Source organism: Lynx rufus, unplaced genomic scaffold (genome assembly GCF_022079265.1).
Source record: "Lynx rufus isolate CCGP_SWC_20201006 ecotype Redwood Valley unplaced genomic scaffold, mLynRuf1.p SCAF_17, whole genome shotgun sequence".
NCBI classification, from domain to species: domain Eukaryota; kingdom Metazoa; phylum Chordata; class Mammalia; order Carnivora; family Felidae; genus Lynx; species Lynx rufus.
The window spans coordinates 21,917,810-21,937,433 of NW_025814831.1; the positions used below are offsets into that span (position 1 = coordinate 21,917,810).

Sequence of the window (19,624 nt, forward strand, 5' to 3'; positions counted from 1 at the left end):
TGGGAAATAAACCATTTTTCTGATAAGCCACTGAGATAATGGAGATTTATTTGTTGTCACAAAATAGCTTAACCTATCCTAACAAACACAATGTTATAAGAAACAGACCAATCAATAGTTTTCCTACTAAGTGAAATAAAGAAGTAATATCAAAAACTATTGATATCTTATCAATTGCACATGGTTAATTTGAATGAAAATACAGTGTAGAGTTAATATTTAAAACTAGGGCTTTGTTGGGGCACCTGGGTGGCTCAGTCGGTTGAGCGTCTGACTTCAGCTCGGGTCATGATCTCACAGTCTGTGAGTTCGAGCCCCGTGTTGGGCTCTGTGCTGACAGCTCAGAGCCCGGAGCCTGTTTCAGATTCTGTGTCTCCCTCTCTCTCTGACCCTCCCCCGTTCATGCTCTGTCTCTCTCTGTCTCAAAAATAAATAAACGTTAAAAAAAAGCTTTTTTAACAAAAAAATAAAACTAGGGCTTTGAGGACAAATGGCCTAAGTTCAAAATCTGACTCTGTCTTTTATCAGGTGGTTGATCCTGGGCAAATTGCCTAACCTTCCTGTGCCTCAGTAGACTTATCTGTCAAATGGGGATATTATCACTATCTACCTCATATATTTCCATAAAGACTAAATAAAGTCATTCCTGGAAAGAATCTACCATAGTCCCCAGCACATAGTAAGTCCTATTTATAAATATTTACTGTTGTTATTGTTACATGTAGGTAGAATAGTACATAGTTCTGAAGGAACATGCTTTCCAAATTTAAGTCACTATTTATACAATTGGCTAAAATGTTTTGGTGTTCCTTTCAATAGTCTTCAGAGCATAGCTGAAATGTACAGTCATGCAGCAAGAGAGGGATGTTTCTGTTCTTGAGCCTTGAATCTTTTTGACAACATCTGACCACGTAGCTGCGGAGACCTTACCTGGGCAGCCATGCGAGGCACTAGATAAATGGCGAGATCCTTCTAATGCCAATGAAGTTTTATAGACAGCAGCAATGCCTATTTACAACCTCAGTAAACCATTTTAAAATTTTACTGATGCCTCTTCATTTGTGTATTTGTGCCAAATGAAATGTCAGGAAGGGCAAAAAAAAAAAAAAAGAAGAAAAAAGAAAAATCAGCAATAAACAAACAACACCACCAAAACAATTGAAGCTGCCACAAAGGCTAACTTAATAAAAGCCTATGAATATAACATATTCTTAAATTCTATACTGCATTGCATGTAATGATACTCATACGAGAAAGAGATGTATCCTGATTGCTAACTCTAAGAATCTCAGAGTCTGTGTATACAAATTACCACATTGATATACTTTTACATACTTTTTAACAGGGACAGATATTTAAGTATATGGGCTTAAAAACAACTATTGCCAGGTATTCCCTCATACCTTTAAGATACTCCTGGGCAACAGAACCAAGTCTACGCATATTAGAACCTACCTTTGCAGAAAGGAAACAATTTGCGCAAATATTTTTAGATAACTTGAACTTGTTCTCCTACTCTTTTTTTTTTTTAATGTTTATTTATTTTTGAGAGAGAGAGACACACACACAGAGCAAGTCAGGGAGGTACAGAAAGAGAGGGAGACACAGAATCCAAAGCAGGCTCCAGGCTCTGAACTGTCATCACTGAACCCGACCTGGGGCTCAAACCCACAAACCACAAGATCATGACCTGAGCCAAAGTCAGATGCTCAACCAACTGAGCCACCCAGGTCCCCCCTCCCATTCTTTTCTATATATGCCTGGGTAATACCTCTTTTCCTAATTTTTAGTTAAAATTATAGTCCCTTATAAGAGCTCACAGTCATATTAATAAACACAGCATCATTCTTTGACCCTGAATTTGGCAAAACCTGACCTCCTAAAATATTCCTATATTAATGATAATGATGATGGTGATGATGATGATGATGAGATTAATAAGTAAAATTTATTGGCTAATTATTATTTGCCAGATGATCTATGAAGCTTTTACACTTAATCTTCACTTAATCCTGATAATAACCCTGAAATAAAATATTACCATCATCACTTTATGGATAAGAAAAATGTGGTTTAGAGAGATTAATAAACACATTGAGCTCATACAACTAAAGGTCACACCTGGTAGATGTGGAACTTGAACCCAGCAGGCTAGCTCTAATTTCTGTCTACTTAACCATTACAATATATTACCTTACATTCCCTCTCTTTTCCATTCTCTCTCTGTTATAGCAGATTTCTTGATGCATAATAATCATGATATATCCAAATTATGCAAAGTGCTCATGAATTCTATTTTCATAAACAAGCTATTTCTTAATTTAAGTAATAGCTCTTTCATTGTGCCCTGTAAAAGAAATGAAAGTCACTAACTTCCTCTTGCCTCAGTTTTCTCATCTGTCAGATAGATAAATAATACCTTCCTTACTTAATATTTTTAAAAATTCTTTAAGCAATATTAACAGCAGATGATAGATTGGTTGGAGGCATAATCATTATCAGCACAGAAAATGATGTCAGAGCAAAAGATAAACACTCATTAACTTAACAAATATTTATCCAATAGCACTTATTGCCAGGCACTGTTTTAGATACTAAGGTAACAAAAGTTGAGATTAGGGTATTAGTAATGGAAATGGATAGAAAGAAATAATGACTGAAGATTTCATAAGTGAAGGTTTTCTTTATCTATAAAATGATGTTAGAACAGTGGTTCTGAGAACTGGTTTGCATCAGAATTACTAGACCTAGCAAATCAGATCCTCAATTAGTGAAGTCCTGAGCTTCTGTAGTTTACTGATTCCAATGATTCTCAATCGATTCCCATGGCACACACTAATGTCTGAGATTCACTGGGCTGCAGAATTCTTTAGGACTCTTCCAACGCTAATGACCTTTGCATTTGTGATTCATGATTAATTATGATTCTATTGTAAAGAAAAGGAAATCTGAAAGATAACAATGAGCTGCTTAGTAGCATCTCTATGAAATGCCTCCAGTTTGCAGAAGCTCGCTCTGGAATTTCATCTGTGGAGACAAGATTTTAGTAGTTTTTAAACCTCTATTCTATTTCTGGTGTTTTATCTTTATGTTTTTGAAATTCAGCACCTTTATTTTTAATTTCTAAGTTATGCCCACATCCTTACCCTCTTGTGATGCAGTTTTAATAATGCTAATTAAGGACAGTGCTAGAAAGTGAACTCTGTGTGTATGTAATTTATAACATTTGTTTTACAATGACCTGGTAAGAAATACACACACACACACACACACACACACACACACACAAATTTATTACAACTCCCACAACCTCTATTGCCAGCTGTACCTCTTTAACATACATGATTGTTATAATAATTGTAAGGCCCCTTCCCCCTAACATGGATCATTACCTACAAACCTGGAATGAATTTAGCTTCATTATCATTGACCTTATACATGATTGAGCACAATAATGCATAGGAAAGTATTTTGTAAACTTAAAGGCATCACATGATATACATTACTCTTATCTTCAATTAGTATGCATTAAAACTTTATTGCTTCAGCAAATCTTTACAATTTTGAAGCTTTGAGGCTTTGGGAAAAAACAATTGTGAAAATCTTTGTATAGGTAAGGACTAGCTTTTCAAGGATATGTGTAGAATAAACAGTCTTGGAAGATAGAGAAGATAGATAGGTACCCTAGATACCCCTCTAAGGTAGTAGGCTGGTTTGTTTGCTATCCAGGGTAGTAGAGATGTCTCCCTCCAAGGCAAAAATGGGGCAGATTTGCTAGCAGTCCCTAATAAAATTGGGGCTCAGTAACCTCAGGGTTCCTTATCTAGGATATGAGCCCACTGTATGTGCACAATCAACCTAAGACCGACTCTTTGTTGTCTCTGTTGACCTTGGAGGGACTGGGAAGCAAGATTGAGGTAAACATGAAGCTCACACCACCTGACGTGCTGTGAATAATAAAGTCCTCTGTCTCTGACCCAGGAATCTTATGTCTTCTGCCAACATTCATGAAACTATGCAGAGTAACAGTTTGTAAGCAGGGTAAAATAGGCCTTTCACAGTACTTGACAGGATGTGGATGTCTGATACCCTTACTGGACAGGGAGTGGATATTTGGCAAAAATAAAAAGTAATGCAATCTTCCACAAAAGTTCACATCCCAAAACTATTCTAAAAAAAAAAATCAGTGTGAAAATCTCTCTCTCCTTCTTACCTTCCATCCCTCTTTCTCCCCTCTCTCTTCTTTCCTTCTCTCTCTTTACTCTCCTGCCTCCCATCCTCCTTCCTTCCCCTCATTGCACTGAATTTTCTATGCGGGTTTAAGTTTCTTCTACTGTTCTAATATCTATCTGCATTAGCATGTTCACTGTTCCAGGAACAGCATGTCCCTGAAAATCTCTGCTGGATATAAAACTTTCAAGCATAACTAATATGACAGTGAAATGAATTTCATTTAAAAGAACAATACATTTCTTGGCCTTCATGGGTCAAGGTTACAGAGGAAGGAACTGCCTTTGTTTACAATCATTTGTCATCCCATCCACAAAAACTTCGTTAGCCTAGAATGCTAGTGTGTACATGGGAATCCCTTTCTTTTTAAGAAGCACATTATCTTTGGAAAACAAGCCAAAAAAAAAAAAAAAAAAGGATAACAATTGGTAGTTCAGATCAACTGCCTCAGTTTGTTATTATAAACAGAAGGCATTATAAAGTGATTACTCAATTTTTAACATTTTAACCAAATCAGAAATATCATGAAACTAAGAAACAGCTCACTGGTGAAAGGGGAGTGAGGATCTCAGTGGGAAGTAACCCTAAATTCTGGGGTTATTGACTAAATGGTTGTTGACTGCCCAATTGGGCACATTTTTCACTTGACACAAAAATTTACTACACCATGCTGCCTCCCTGATAAATGCCACCTCTTGCCCCTGCAAAGGAGAGTGTTATTTCCTCATAAATCCTTGTTTCCTACATCTTCTGTCAGAGGAACCCAAAGGTATGGAGTGTCACATACCAAGCCCATCAGTCCATAAACCTGGCATAGGAGCAGCGAATTACTACCAGCATGTGCATTTCCCTATGTTCCTACCCATTATCCAACTGCATCCTGAGCTTCTTTGATGTACCAGGCACTGCGCTAGGCTCAGACAGCTATTCAAAAATGAACACCAGCACATTATACTCTGGGAAATTTTAAAGTGGTATTATAAAGAAATGTGTGGGAAAATTAAAAAAATGATAAAATCATTTCTGGAATAGTCTAGAAAGTTTCATCAAAATTTGCCAATTGATCTGTCTACTAAAGAGCATTTGAACATTTTTTTAGATGAATAAAAGTGGTCGCCACTAGAGGAAACAACATGCCAAGGTCCTTGCGTCCCTGGACAAGGAGATGTAATGTAATTTTGAAGAGAACTCTAAGTTAACAGTCAACAATGGTTTCGAAGCTGGAAACCATTTTATTTGTTTATCAGAAAATTACTCTACTGATGGTATGGTGAGCGTTGGGAGGAACAAGACAGAAGCCTGTGCAAAATTTCAAAAGTTAGACAATAACAATGAGAATACCGTATTTGAAAGGTATTGTGAAATAGAGTTACTATGATTGCAACTTACCATGGATTGTGAGAGCAAAGACTCAAAACTGCCTCCATGTATGTGAAGGAGAGTGAAAATACAAGGGGTTCAGTTGTTTATGCCAAGTATTTATAGAGTATGCTTATTCCAGTAAAACAAACAAAAACCAACCAACCAACAACAACAACAAAAAACAGTAGGCAGAGACAATCGGATATGTGAGCATGGGGCTCAGGAGAAAATTTGGGTTTGGATATATAATATGGGTTTGTGTGTCATATGAAAAGGACTTTTAACCATTGATTTAAATGCTGTACCTGAGGAAAACAGCAGAGATTTGGAACAATATAGAACCCAGGATGGGCTTCTAGGAAATGCAGACTTATAGTGCAAGGGCAGAGGAGGAGTTAGAACAAATTAAATACGAAGATCAGTGGTTATGGATATATGAAAACATCCAGGAAGCCTAAGAAAAGAACATGAAGAAGTAGACTAAAACGGTCAAGTAGTTCATGACATTGGCTGGCCAATTAATAGGTCACTCATGATTCTAATGGGGAAAGAAGCCAATGCTGGACGGAGAAGTAAATGGAAATCAAGAGAGTCGAGCTACTGAACACTTCCTGTGTCAACGGCTACCACATGTGTGATGTGCAGTCACACAGGCTGGCATGGTCTGTGGGTAAACACAGTAATCACTAAGGCCAGTGCTACTGGATCAGTGTCCCCAGAGCCCTCTTGTGCCCTCTCATCACCCCCCCACCACCATGCAGTTCACTACAGAAATCACTAGAGGAATTTATTGACATCTTGCTATGTATGGAGCACTGTCACAATATTTGGCTTATTTTATTTAATCCTCACCAAAAAAAAAACAAACTTCTAAATTATTAACGTCTCCATTTTTACAGATGAGAAAACTAAGTTTTAGACAGTTATATAAGCTTGCCAGCATCAAGCAACACCAGGCATTGAACCAGCACCCACCTCTGCTGGGCTCCAAAGCCCCAGCTTTCATCACCATGTCATTCTCTAAGTGGAAGGCACTGAGAGGCAAGCACAGGGCAAGTGCTCTGTCCACATCGTTCTCCACTGCATGTCCAGTTCCTAATACTAGGAATGGCGCTGAGTTTGTAGGGGTGTCAGCTAGCATTCGTTGAATGAACGAAAAACACTGAAAATAAATCTCTCCCTACAGCACTATTCATAACTGACTTTGGAATTTGCTTTGGGATGCAAGCTTAGACATATTTATGAACCTCCAGCCAATCAATTATTTAGTACTTATTCAATGTAAGCTGGGCTTTGTGAAAGAAACAAAGGCAGAGAAACACAATTCCTAACCTTTTGGGTTTACTACTTTGTACAAAAGAAACAGACGAGTAAACAAACGAAACTCATGTCTGTGGCCAGAGCTTCCATGACCAAAGCTCAATCAGATGCTGGAGATCAGGGGGTCCTGAGATGCAATCAGAAGTCAGTCTCCAGGACATGGGGCAGGGCAGAGCCCGTAGAGAATGAGTCTGGGGCGGTGGAGAGCCTCGAAGAATAAACAGCATGCTATCATAAAACATTCACTGCACAATGAATACTGAATGCTGGTTCAAAGTCCTTCCTTTTTGACTCCAAAGATTAGCTTACTCAAGGCAAATTATCAACTTTTGAAGTTCTGGTGGATGAACTCATAATCTGGATCTCCGAAGTCCAGGAATCAAGACACGATTCCTAACCTGGCTGGCAGTGGCTGCAGAGATCCACACATACTCACCAAAGGCACTGAATGTCTTCCATTTGCTCCTTCACCTCCACTCTGCATTTCTTCATCCTGCTCTGCCCTGAGAAGCTGATGACCTACTTGTCACTGGCTTCTGGTTGGTTCTGATGATCATCACCCATAGGAGTGAGAGGGAGAGAGAGAGAGGAGGGTGAATTCAGGGCATATATTACCCGACTCCTCTCTCTCTCTCTCTCTCTCTCTCTCTCTCTGTCGGTCTTCTGCACCAGCTCTCCTCTTCACATAAAGCAATCTCTCTTTCTCTCTCTCAGCTGGTTGACTATGCCTTCAGGGGTAGTAAATGTGTTGCCCTGTTACTCTCTCCTGAATACTGCTCCAGTGTTGCTTCCCTATATTCTGTTAACATCTTTGTAAGTGGTCCCTTCAGTAAACTTTCACCAAAAGACTGTTTGAGGCATAGTCATCTATTTCCTACTAGGACCCTGCCTAACTGACAAACCGATACTACAGAGATATGCTTCATTGAGAGAAAGAGAAAGAAATACTCTGCCCATGGGAAATGAAAACAGACTTGTAGAAACTTGAGAAGCCACTCTTTACAGAGCTGCATAATTTGTTTTAATTAAGGTCTGAAGCCACAGAAGCTATTAGATTTCAGATAAGTCTTCATAACAAGTGTTATACCATGTGTAAACCAGAAATGAAATTCTCAGTCATTCTCTCTTCCTCGTCCTGGGATCCTATGCTTTATCTTTTCTTATTTTCTAAAATGGGAGGGGAAAAGTCTTCACTTTTCTCAAGTGCCACTACAATCATGCAGTGAAAGGATTAATGAAAGTTTATGTACATACTGACACACGGTCTCCTTAGATTATTTAATGGAAATCACATGCCACTCATTACACACAAGCACTCTCTTTAAGAGCACTCTGGGGAGTTATTCATAGGAATGTTGTGACCAGAAGGTGAAGGCTTACAACAGCTTGTTGAGGTGCAAGTTGGAATGTGTGAGATGTGTAGTTTGAGTTAGCAAAAAATATAGGAACTAGGGGATTGCCCTAGTAAATCACCAAGAAGTAGAGGAAATGCTATAAAAATGATGGCCAAGTCAAGGGATATTCACTGTCCTCCAGGGTGTAGACTTTAAATTCTGCCCTGCAAATTCAGCAATTCTTAACGTATTCTTTGATATGCTTATAATTATTTCTTTATTACACAGTCCATATATTTTCCATTTAACCAGATGTTTTCTCCATCCAAAGACAAAACTATCTTCTACCTTCCCCCTCCCATGACTCAGTAGAATTCAGCCAGGTGAACAAGGAAAGTTTCATGTTTTCGTTCTTACACAACTGTGCTAGCTACACTGTAGGCAAGAGCCGAACACTCGCTAATTTACTATTTCCACACCTTAACTGAAACAACTTCTGTCTGGAAGAAGTTTTAAGAAGAGTGCTTTCAGGTGACACATGTGTAAACATTGAGACTGCTTTGAATGTGCAACAATTTTCACGGGGTCTGTGGGGGGGGTGCATCTGGAGGTGTTTTGTTGCAACCATAGCAGAAACGGCTTAAGGATCACAATCTACTGATAACTAGTCATGGACTAGATATATCTGAGGAATTTTTTAAGGCACTTTAATAGTTCCAAGCTCTGGTAAAATATCAATAAGAAGTCATCATTTAGACAAATAAAAGCAATACAGTCTCAAGTTGGCTGAAGTTGGAAAAGTGGAGTTTACTGAGTTTGACTTATTAAGATCACGTTTATTTCTTCATGATGTTATAACCATAATCATATGCCAAGACTCATGCTGACTAATGTCATTTAATGTCATATCTTAAATCTTAGGGTATAAAATTTTATCTTCAATTTTAACATATTTTTAAATACTTTATTTAAACCTCATGAAGTCATTATCCCTATTTTATCCCCATTTTATAGTGTCACTCTGGCTAAGTGAACTGGCAAGGAATACACAGCCAGTAAGTGGCAGAACAAAATTCAAAGCCAAGCTTCTCAAACCTAAATTGTGTCCCATTTTTATCATGTAGGCAATTTCTACTTTATGCCAAAGTGCTTATCTTCCTGATCTACTCTTTGGAGAGGTCAAGCTTCTGATCAAAATAGAAGTTCAACACAATTTATAGGCAAAAAAGAACTTCCTGAATCTTTAGGATGTTACTGGAATGTGCTGTTTGAGTGAGATATAAAAGGATGCTTTTCACTCTGTCTCCTCTGCTCATTTTGTCACACGACTCAAAAGAAATTCTTTTGGCCTAAGTCCCAATCTATTCTTTGAAATAAAATGAAATAAAATGTGTGTCCCATGCTTTAATTTGGGGGGGGGCAGATAATAATATAAGAACATGGAATATAAAGACCAGATGCATGCTTCACTGTTTCAAAAGTTCAATTGGTCTCTTAGCTACTGTCCTCATCACACTGAAATGCCTTCTACAGAGATGGATGTTTCATCCTGAAGTCATCTATTGCTGGCTATGGCTGATCGTTATGATTCCCCTGGGTAAAATGCATTCTCAAAGTGCATCTTGCCTTCTAATTCCTCCTAGCAAATGTGTAAGTGGGTAGTTTGATCTGACCACTTGCCCCTAGAGTGTGATCATATTCTACAATCTCTGAGCCCCAGGAGAACTCGGGAATCCCAACATTGAAATAGGCATCGAACCAAGGCAAGAAAAAACAGCGGAGGTACTAGGGGAAGGAGGCAAGTTGGAAAGGGCCACTTTATGAGGTGCAGCTCATATCTGAATCTTTTAGTGCTTCACTGGGAATTTAGGTCCATCAGAGCTTCTTCTGCTTACTTTCCAGGAGTGCTAAAAGAACAGGAGGGTTGGCCTCTGATACTAAAGGAAACTGGTATCAACATCAAAAAGGATTGAGGCATCAAGAGGGAATGCGATAGTGTGATTCAGTCATATTTTCGGTTCTTTTTTTTTTTTTTTTTTTGAGAGAGAGAGAGAGAGCAGGGAAGGGGCAGAGACAGAGGGAGAGAGAGAGAATCCCAAGCAGGCTCTGTGTTGGCAGCAGGGGCTCTAACCCATGAACTGTGAGAACATGCCTCAGCTGAAACCAAGAATCGGACACAAAACCGAATGAGCCACTCAGCTACTCCTTCAGTTCTGCCTCAAGTATTTAGTAACTCAAACTGAAAGAGTCTAGAGAATGGATTTCCCTACTTACAGATGAAAGCTATACTAAGGATGAAAAGATAAACAAAGACATAAGGTGAATTTCTTTTAAAAAAAAATTTTTTTACATTTATTTATTTTTGAGAGACAGAGAGAGACAGAGCACAAGTGGGGCAAGGGCAGAGAGAGAAGGAGACACAGAATCTGAAGCAGGCTCCAGGCTCCTAGCTGTCAGCACAGAGCCCGACGCGGGGCTCAAACTCACAAACCGTGAGATCATGATCTGAGCTGAAGTTGGATGCTCAATTGACTGAGCTACCCAGGCGCCCTGACATAAGGTGGATTTCTAATCAAAACCCAGTAGGAGTATATAGGTTCACAAATGAGTGGTAGAAAAGAAGAGTCCATGGCCTCTTTGAAATAGGAACATATTAAAAGTCAGTCATTGATTTTTTTCTTTCCTGCCTAACGGTATCTTCAAAAACCAGTAAATGTTCTTTAACTCCAGTGCTAAGGATTCTTACTAATTCTCAGGACTTCGAAAAAAAAAAAAAAATTCAACCCGGGAAAAAAAAAATTCAACCCAGATCCAAAGGATAATAGACAAATGCCTTGAAATTTAACATGTTTGGGGGCAACCACTGACAAATCACACTTAATATATTAATCAATAACTGCCACACTAAAGAATGCTGAAGGACACCAGAGCTGGCAAAGGCCTCCAGTCCTGTATGTATAAGCATATTCAATGTGAAAGTGAAAGATTGATGGATATGAATACCATCCAAGAAACTGTGAATACAGACTCTGCTCATCCTGAAGCATTTCTGAAATTCTTAGCAAACGATGATTAAAGAAGCTCCAAAGAAATGTTATTGTTTCCAACCAACACACCCAGTAGGTATCAATGGGACATGAAAATAAATGCAATCTCCTTTCTACTTTAGCAAATCTCCTTTCTAACCACTAACTTTCTAAATACAGTAAGTCTTAAGTGTTTTTTCCTATCATGGTATTTGCTTTTCAGGTGAATATAGTTTGGGAAGTACAACAGAAGTGTACAAAACTAGAAAAAAGAAGGAACTATATTACTGTCTGAAATGGAATCCATATATTTTATATACATAGAGTTCTGTTTTTCCAATTGATAAGACATTATCAAAGTAAGGTCAAAGGAAAATGTTTTATAGGCACTTCTTTTTAAACTTGCAATTGTTAAAGGAACACTTCTTGTATTTTTTTCCTGTTCTAAGAATAATTCATGCTTAACATTTTTTTTATTTTAAAACTACTATACAATCTAATGAAACAAATAATATAATCTATAACTGAATCACTTATTGATTACTGTTAGTATTTGTCATATGCCCTTAGAGTGTATTTTTTACATGTATATTTAATTTGTATATTTGTGTTTCATCAGCTTGGAGGTACACAATCCTTTTAACATGATGAAATTACCCAGCCACCCTACCTAGAGATTTGAGACCCATTCTAGATTCTTCACTTTTCCTTATGCACCACTCGCATTCACCAAATACTGCAGATTGTATTGCTTTCAGTCTATTATATCTCATTTTTTCCCTTCTTTAGCCACAATGCCACTGCCTTAACTTGATGTGCTTCATCACTCATCTTGGCTATGGACCTAAATCTGATTTATATCACTACTCTTAGTTTTACATTTCAACTGATCTTTCACATTACTTACCAAATTATTATTTTTAGTGCATCAAGGATTGTGTTATTTTTCTGCTTGAAAATATTTCAATGATTTTCTATTCTCCTGAAAAACATCAAACTCCTTAACTTGGTATATAAAGTCATCCATCCTCTAGTGCCATCTTAACCACTCTTTACTCTGGCTGTATTTATTCACTAACCTCTCCTTCCCTTGATGTTCCAATTATTCTCGATTGCTTCCATGTCTCCAAACCACCAGAGTAATCAATGCCTTGCCTAATGCTTTTGACCACTCCATTCCTCAATCAAGAATCATCATCATTTCCCTTCCGAAAACCTGACTTGCTCTCCCATCACCTTCCAAGTAGAAGAATCACACTCTCCTTTATGCCTCATGGTATATGATACTTCCATCTATATAACTCTACCTTCACCATTTCCATGTTTTACTCCTGCTACTAATGGCACTTCTTAATGTTAAAAACCTTGTCTTACTCATCTTAGTGTCCCCAGGACAAAAGAAATGTTCAAAATTATTAAAATAAATTAATGAACAATAGAAATCAGTAGTGCTCTGATTTGTTGGTAAATGTCAATCAAAAACTTAGGTTGAATATCATTTGAACTCACATACGTTCTTCCAGTTCCTATGCCACATTCACTCTACGTTTATCCATTTTTGACTTTGTTGAACAACCACAAATGAAGGACAAATTCAGCCTATTTAAAATCTCCATGGAATGACAATTCATAAAATGCTATAAAGAGATGAAACTCAGCAAACACCACAAAGCCATTATGAGAAAATTGTCATGCACTAAATCTGCTCAGGACTGCGGGGCGCTTAGCTGATAGTCACATTTGTTTTGGGATGTTTGCCTAGAAATGTTCTTTTAATAAATGTACTAAATAAGATGCATAATTTAGTTCCTTTTCTGTAGCCGGCTGGCCAGCTGCCAGATCTAAGCTCCTGCTCCGCCTCTCTCTTTCTATCCTCCTTTGATGTCTCACCATCTCTTTCTTGGGTTTGATTCAGCACCAAGGTTACCTGCTGGCCTAGTACAAACAATCTCATTAAAAAGCCATCACAGTTGTGTCTGATGGCTTCATTTCTTCCCCAATGGCTCAATTTATATCTTCCTTTGGAACAAGTAGAGAGCAGGTTGTCTCCAGGATGACTTTATTCAGCCATACTACATGCACACTGACAGTAAGACAAAAGAGAACTCTTGCCTTTATTGGGTAGATGAAAAAAAGATTTCCTAGTCTTACTCTACTTATCACCATATGGTTTGTCAAGGTTCTACTTTCCTGTGGAGGCTATCATGGTCAGTGTTCAAGGATGTTTTTCTTATTCCTATGCAGCCTCAAGTAAAACTCAACAAGCTGAGAATCAGAAGACCTTGGTTCAAGATAGACCACTGGAAAGCAATTAACTGTATGGTGACTAGCATAACCTCATTGACCTTAATACCCCAAAAGGGCTAGGGTATGGGGAAAGCCATCCTCCAGTTCTTGAACCTCCAGAACCATCCTGTGAGTTCCCAAGTCTTCTTAAGATCCACCTCTTTCCCTTTTCCTGCCCTATAGAGCCCATTCCAAAGGGGAAGAGAAAGGGTGAATTTGCCTGGACCAATCAGAGGCTATCTGTGGCTTACTCCTGCCTTAGGCCCATGAATTCTCCAGGTGTAAGAAAGGAGGAAGAGAAGCCAAGGGCTGACCACGGTCATGGGAAGTTGATTCATGGCTGATTTAACCTGGGGTGCCCACTGGTGCACTATCTTATACATCTTGCAGCTGATGAGTCAGTGACAGCAGGGTCTGCCAGCCGCTCCTAGTGTGCCATGAGTTTGAACCTGGTTTCCTTTTTCCTGTGTTTCTTGCCCACATAACGTCCTCAAGCCATGACAAGGTCATTGAATGTCTCATGGCAGAAGCTGCAGAACTTGTCTGGGTCTATTATGTCTCTATTCTGAGGCAAGGTTTCCACCTTAGTGGATTGCTGCTTCAACTTTCAGTTCTTTGGGTGTCTTCCCCAGGTGTCTTGGGCCAGAAGAGGGGAGGAAAAGGTCATGTGACAAATGGGGCAGCACTGGTTCTTGCCTGTGCTTCTGCTGTTTTTCTGATCTGAGCCAAGCTTCTTTGTTTCCCCTTTGGGTGTCTTCCCCAGGTGACTGGGCCAGAAGAGGGGAGGAAAAGGTCATGTGACAAATGGGGCAGCACTGGTTCTTGTCTTTGCTTCTGCTGTTTTTCTGATCTGAGCCAAGCTTCTTTGTTTCCCCCTTTAATGTCTCCATTCCATGGACTGCTAGGTGTCACTTCACTTTGTTGGCATGTTTTTTGCCCTAATAGTGTGTCAGCTTGTGGGACTCAGAAATGAGTGAGGCACAGCAAACCTTACATTGGGTATTGATACAGAGACACTGGTTCTTCTGGATCATGTGCTCCAATTCCTCCCTCCCCACTGGTTGGGCCCAGGACACTACTTCCCACAGGAAGCACCTCCTCTAGCAGTCTAGGTGCACCCCGTCCTGTTCTGTCCTTCTTGATGCTAGGGTGCTGTCATATTGCCTGGCCCCTCCACTGTCCTTAACCTCCACGTTGCCCAACGTGGGACACTCCATCTTTCCCACAAGCTCTAACCTGCTGACGGCCACTCATAAACCTTGGTTTCTACTGTTGTATCTTTAAAAAAAAACAAATAAGGGGCTCCTGGGTGGCTTAGTCAGTTAAGCACCAACTCTTATGTCTGCTCACGTCATGATCTCCCGGTTCATGAGATACAGCCCCACATCCAGCTCTGTGCTGACAGTGTGGAGCCTGCTGAGGATTCTCTGTCTCCCTCTCTCTCTGCCCCTCCCTCCTCTTTCTGTCTCTCTCTCTGTCTCAAAAATAAATAAATAAACATTAAAAAACACAAATAATATATAATAAGCACTGCCAACCCTTTCTGAGTGCTTAACCACCCCCACCCCCAAAGCACACACAGTCATTTGACCTTCTTACGAGATCCATATGTCAGAACAGTCTTAATATTGTTATTCTCCTTTCTAGTTGAGGATGTGCATTTCCTTTGAATTTAGTAACCATGAGACTCTCCTATCCTTTCATCCTGTATAACCCATTAAAATCCATTTCCCATAAAAATTAAAATATGGGCTTGGAATGGTAGTCATAGTCCAAGTCTGGGATAACTTCTGGGGAATAATTCTTCACAGCTCTGCCAACCCAATCTCATATTTGGTTAACAAAATGGGGTTCAAGAGTCCAGAAATCTGTGAAGGCTGGCTAAAATAATGATATAAGGTAAAAATCAGCTTCATTTTTAATAAAAGCCAATATTAAAACTTGTTACTTATGATAAAAACACATTATCTGTTTTAGATAATTTAATCTTTAGAGCAATCCTATGAAGAAAACTCTATTAATAGTTTTCAGCATCTTGCAGTTGGTGAAACTATATCATAGTAACTGTGGGATCTTGGCCATGTTACTTTGCCTCTTCAAGTTCCAGAGGTAGGATCCAAGCCTAGGTTTGTCTTCCTCAAAGCCCATAACTCTTAACCACGGCAACTTCTCTTATCCACACCTAAGCCACATCTGGCTTTAACAACCAGGAGTATAAAGATAAAGACAGATGCTAGCCTCAGAAACTGACCTGTAATGAATTGCATCAATCAGTGCCTATTACAGTATTTGTTGCCCTTATGTTTTTCTAGGACTGCGAATCTTTACATCCATCTCTCCTTACTGGATTGCAACTCACCCTTGGCTTGCCATGATTTCTTTTCCAGCTGCTAACCTTGTGCACCATGGCACTGAACGCTGTCTGGCTGTCCCATGGAGAGGAGGCTGTGCAGAGCATGGCATCTGACAAAATGCAGGTCATTTCTCTGAATGAGCATTATTCATTTCTGTCGGTTAAATTCAGAGGTAGCAGCCTGCATTTCTCCCACTGGGCTGCTAAGAGGAACTGCAGAGCATGAAGAGACGTTTTGAAAATCAAAATACTATGCTGCATTCTCCCATGTTGAGAAGGGCATGTCAATTCATCTCAGCGAGACCTCATGGGGCAGAAGTTTTGTAAACACACTACAGTGGCCCTTGGGTCCTAATTTAAAATATTTCTGTTCTACTTTATTCCAGGCACTTGCTTTTTTGTCCCTGAACCAAACCCATAGTTTGTATTCAGTAGGAAAGGGAGGGAGAGCATGACCATTTTATGTTTATTCTTCCTTGAGCTATAGACTCAACCTTAAAGGCTCTTCAAATTGGAGAAGGGTCAGGGTAAAGGAGAATTCTGCAAAATATGATCGTTTCTATTTATAAATTATTGTTGTGTTACTCTTAAATCTATTTGTGTCCCTTGCATTTCCATATGAATTCCAAGATTAGCTTTTCAAATTCTGCAAAAAACAGTGCTTTTAGGGGCGCCTGGGTGGCGCAGTCGGTTAAGCGTCCGACTTCAGCCAGGTCACGATCTCGCCGTCCGTGAGTTCGAGCCCCGCGTCAGGCTCTGGGCTGATGGCTCGGAGCCTGGAGCCTGTTTCCGATTCTGTGTCTCCCTCTCTCTCTGCCCCTCCCCCGTTCATGCTCTGTCTCTCTCTGTCCCAAAAATAAATAAAAACGTTGAAAAAAAAATTTAAAAAACAGTGCTTTTAATCTGTAGATCAATTTGGGGAATACTGTCATCTTTTAAGATCTTATCTTCTACTTCATGAATATGGAATGTGTTTCCATCCATTTGTTTCTTTTTAAATGTAATTCAATAATGTTTTATGGAGGCACGTGGGTGCTCAGTTGGTTAAGCATCCAACTCTTGATCTCCATTCAGGTCATGATCTCATGGTTTGTGAGATCGAACCCTGAGTTGGGCTCCGTGCTGACAGTGCAGAGCCTGCTTAGAATCCTCTTTCTCCCTCTCTCTCTGGGCCCCACCCCTTTCTCTCTCTCTTTCTCTCTCTCAAAATGAATAAATAAATTTAAAAATGTTTTATTGATTTTAATGTAAAAGTTCTACACACTTCTGTTTAATTTATCCAATTTGATGCTGTTATAAATAGAATTGTTTTCTTAGTTTCATTTTCAGAATGTTCACGGCTAGTGTATAGAACTACTATATATATTTGTATATTGATCTTGTATCCTGAAACCTCGGTGAAATTTTTTATTAATTCTGGTAATTTTTCATGGATTCTTGACTTTCTATATACAAAATCATCTTTTGATAATAAAGGTAATTTTAACTTCTTCATTTCCAATCTAGATGTCTTTTCTTTTTCTTTTCTTTTCTTTTTTTTCTTTTCTTTGTTTCTTTTCTTTCTTTCTTCTTTCTTTCTTTCTGTCTTTCATTCACCTAATTGGCATCTGATATAGAGATAGTTTCAATTCTCCATTTCCAATCTGTATGTCATTTATTTCTTTTTCTTGTCTAATTGCCCTGGTTAGAATATCCAGTGGAATGTTAAATACAAGTAGTGAGAGCAGGCATCTTGTCTTGTTTCTGTTCTTGGGCAGAGAAAATACTCAGTCTTTCACCATTAAGTATGATGTTAGCTATGGGTTTTCCTGCAAGTTATCTTCTACTATTAGGTCACTGGGTGTTTCATTTCATGCAAGATTGTTTGATTTTGTCAAATCATTTTTCTGTATCCAGTAAGATTACCATGGAGTTTGTGTCCTTTACTCAATTAATACGGTATATTATGCTGACTGGTTTTTCACATGTTAAAACAATCTAGCATCCCTTGGATAAATTCCACTTGGTCATTGTATATAATCCTTTTTGTATGTTGCAGGACTCAGTTTACTGCATTTTGTTGAGGATATTGTGCTGATATTTGTAAAGGATATTGGTCTTTAGTTTTCTTCTTCCTGTAATGTCTGTGGTATGGGTATCAAAGTAACTGCTCTCCAATATTTTTTGGAAGAGTTTATGAAGGATTGCCATTATTTGCTCTTTAAATATTTTACAGAATTCATCATTGAATTCTAGACTTTTTCTGGTAGGAATGTGTTAATGTACTAATTATTAAATTTGTTTTAGTGCTTTTCAGATTTTCTATTTCTTCTTAAGTTTTAGTAATTTGTGTTCTTCTGAGGTTTTGTTCCTTCATCTAAATTACCTAACTTGTTGGTATCCATTTGTTCATAGTGTTCTCTTAGAATTATATTTATTTCTGTAAGGTCAATAATGATGTTTTCTTTTTAATTCCTTATTTTAGTAACTTGAATCTTCTGCAGTTTTTTTCATGGTCAATCTAGGCTTGCCAATTTTGTTTATCTTTTTAAAGAAATACATTTGTGTTTTGTTGACTTTTTTCTCTTCTCTACTTCATTTATTTCCACTCTAACTTTATTATTTCTTTCATTCTTTTTTCTTTGGGTTTAGCTTCTATTTTTTCTAGTTTCTTGACGTTATGTCATTGATTTGAGTATAACTTTTTAATGTAAGCATTACAGTTATAAATCTCCCTCTGAGTGCTGTTTTAGCTGCATTGCATAAATTTTGATATCTTGTATTATCATTTTCTTTCATCTCAAAGTATTTTCTGTTTACTCTTTACATACATTTCTCTTTTTACCCATTGTTATTTAGGTTATTTAGAAGTGTGTTAATTTCTACACACCTGTGAATTTAAAAAAATATTTTTATTTTTAATTTTTAAATTCAGCCCACTGTGGTGAGAGAACACACTTTGTATGATTTCATAACTTATAAATTTATTCTGGCTTGCTCTTTGGCATAATATATTGTTTACCCTGGAGAATATTCCATATGTACTTGAGAAGAATGTGTATTCTGTTGTTGGATGGAGTGTTCTATGCATGTCTGTTAAATCTAATTGTCTTGTAGTGTTCACATCTCGTATTTCCTTGTGGTCGTCTGTCTGGTTGTTCTACCAATTGTTGGGAATAGGATATTGAATTCTATAACTATTATTGTTGAATTGTCTATTTTCCCTTCAATTTTGTCACTTTTTGCTTCATGTATTCTGGGGCTTCATTGTTAGGTGCATATATATTTATGATATGTCTCCCTGATGGATTTACCCTTTTGTCATTATAAATGTCATTTTTTTATCTCCAAGAATAATTTTTACCTTAAAGTCTTTTTAATCTAACATTAGTAAGCCACTTTTGTTCTATTTTGTTTACTACTTGTGTACTATATATTTTTCCATCCTTGTATTTTCAGTCTCTTTTTGTACTCAAACTTAAAGTGTGAATTTATAGACAGCATATTGTTGAGCCATGTTTGTTTTAATGCAATTCCATCAACTTCTGCATTTGGTTTCTCATTCCCCAGATTTTCTTTTAAAGATTTTGCCCATTTTAATTGCCTCAATTACCTTGGCCACTTCAGGCATCTACATACAGTATTAAACATTTGCCACTGATTGTGTGTGTGTGTGTGTGTGTGTGTGTGTGTCGAATGTCCTGGGGATAGAGCTTTCCTCATTGAATGAGCTC

General features: G+C 38.2%; 1 pseudogene; it reads right to left on the reverse strand.

Annotated features, from left to right (window-relative positions):
* Window positions 1-13,928: 13,928 nt before the first annotated feature.
* Window positions 13,929-14,775, reverse strand: LOC124512247 (zinc finger protein 346-like; annotated as a pseudogene).
* Window positions 14,776-19,624: the final 4,849 nt, after the last annotated feature.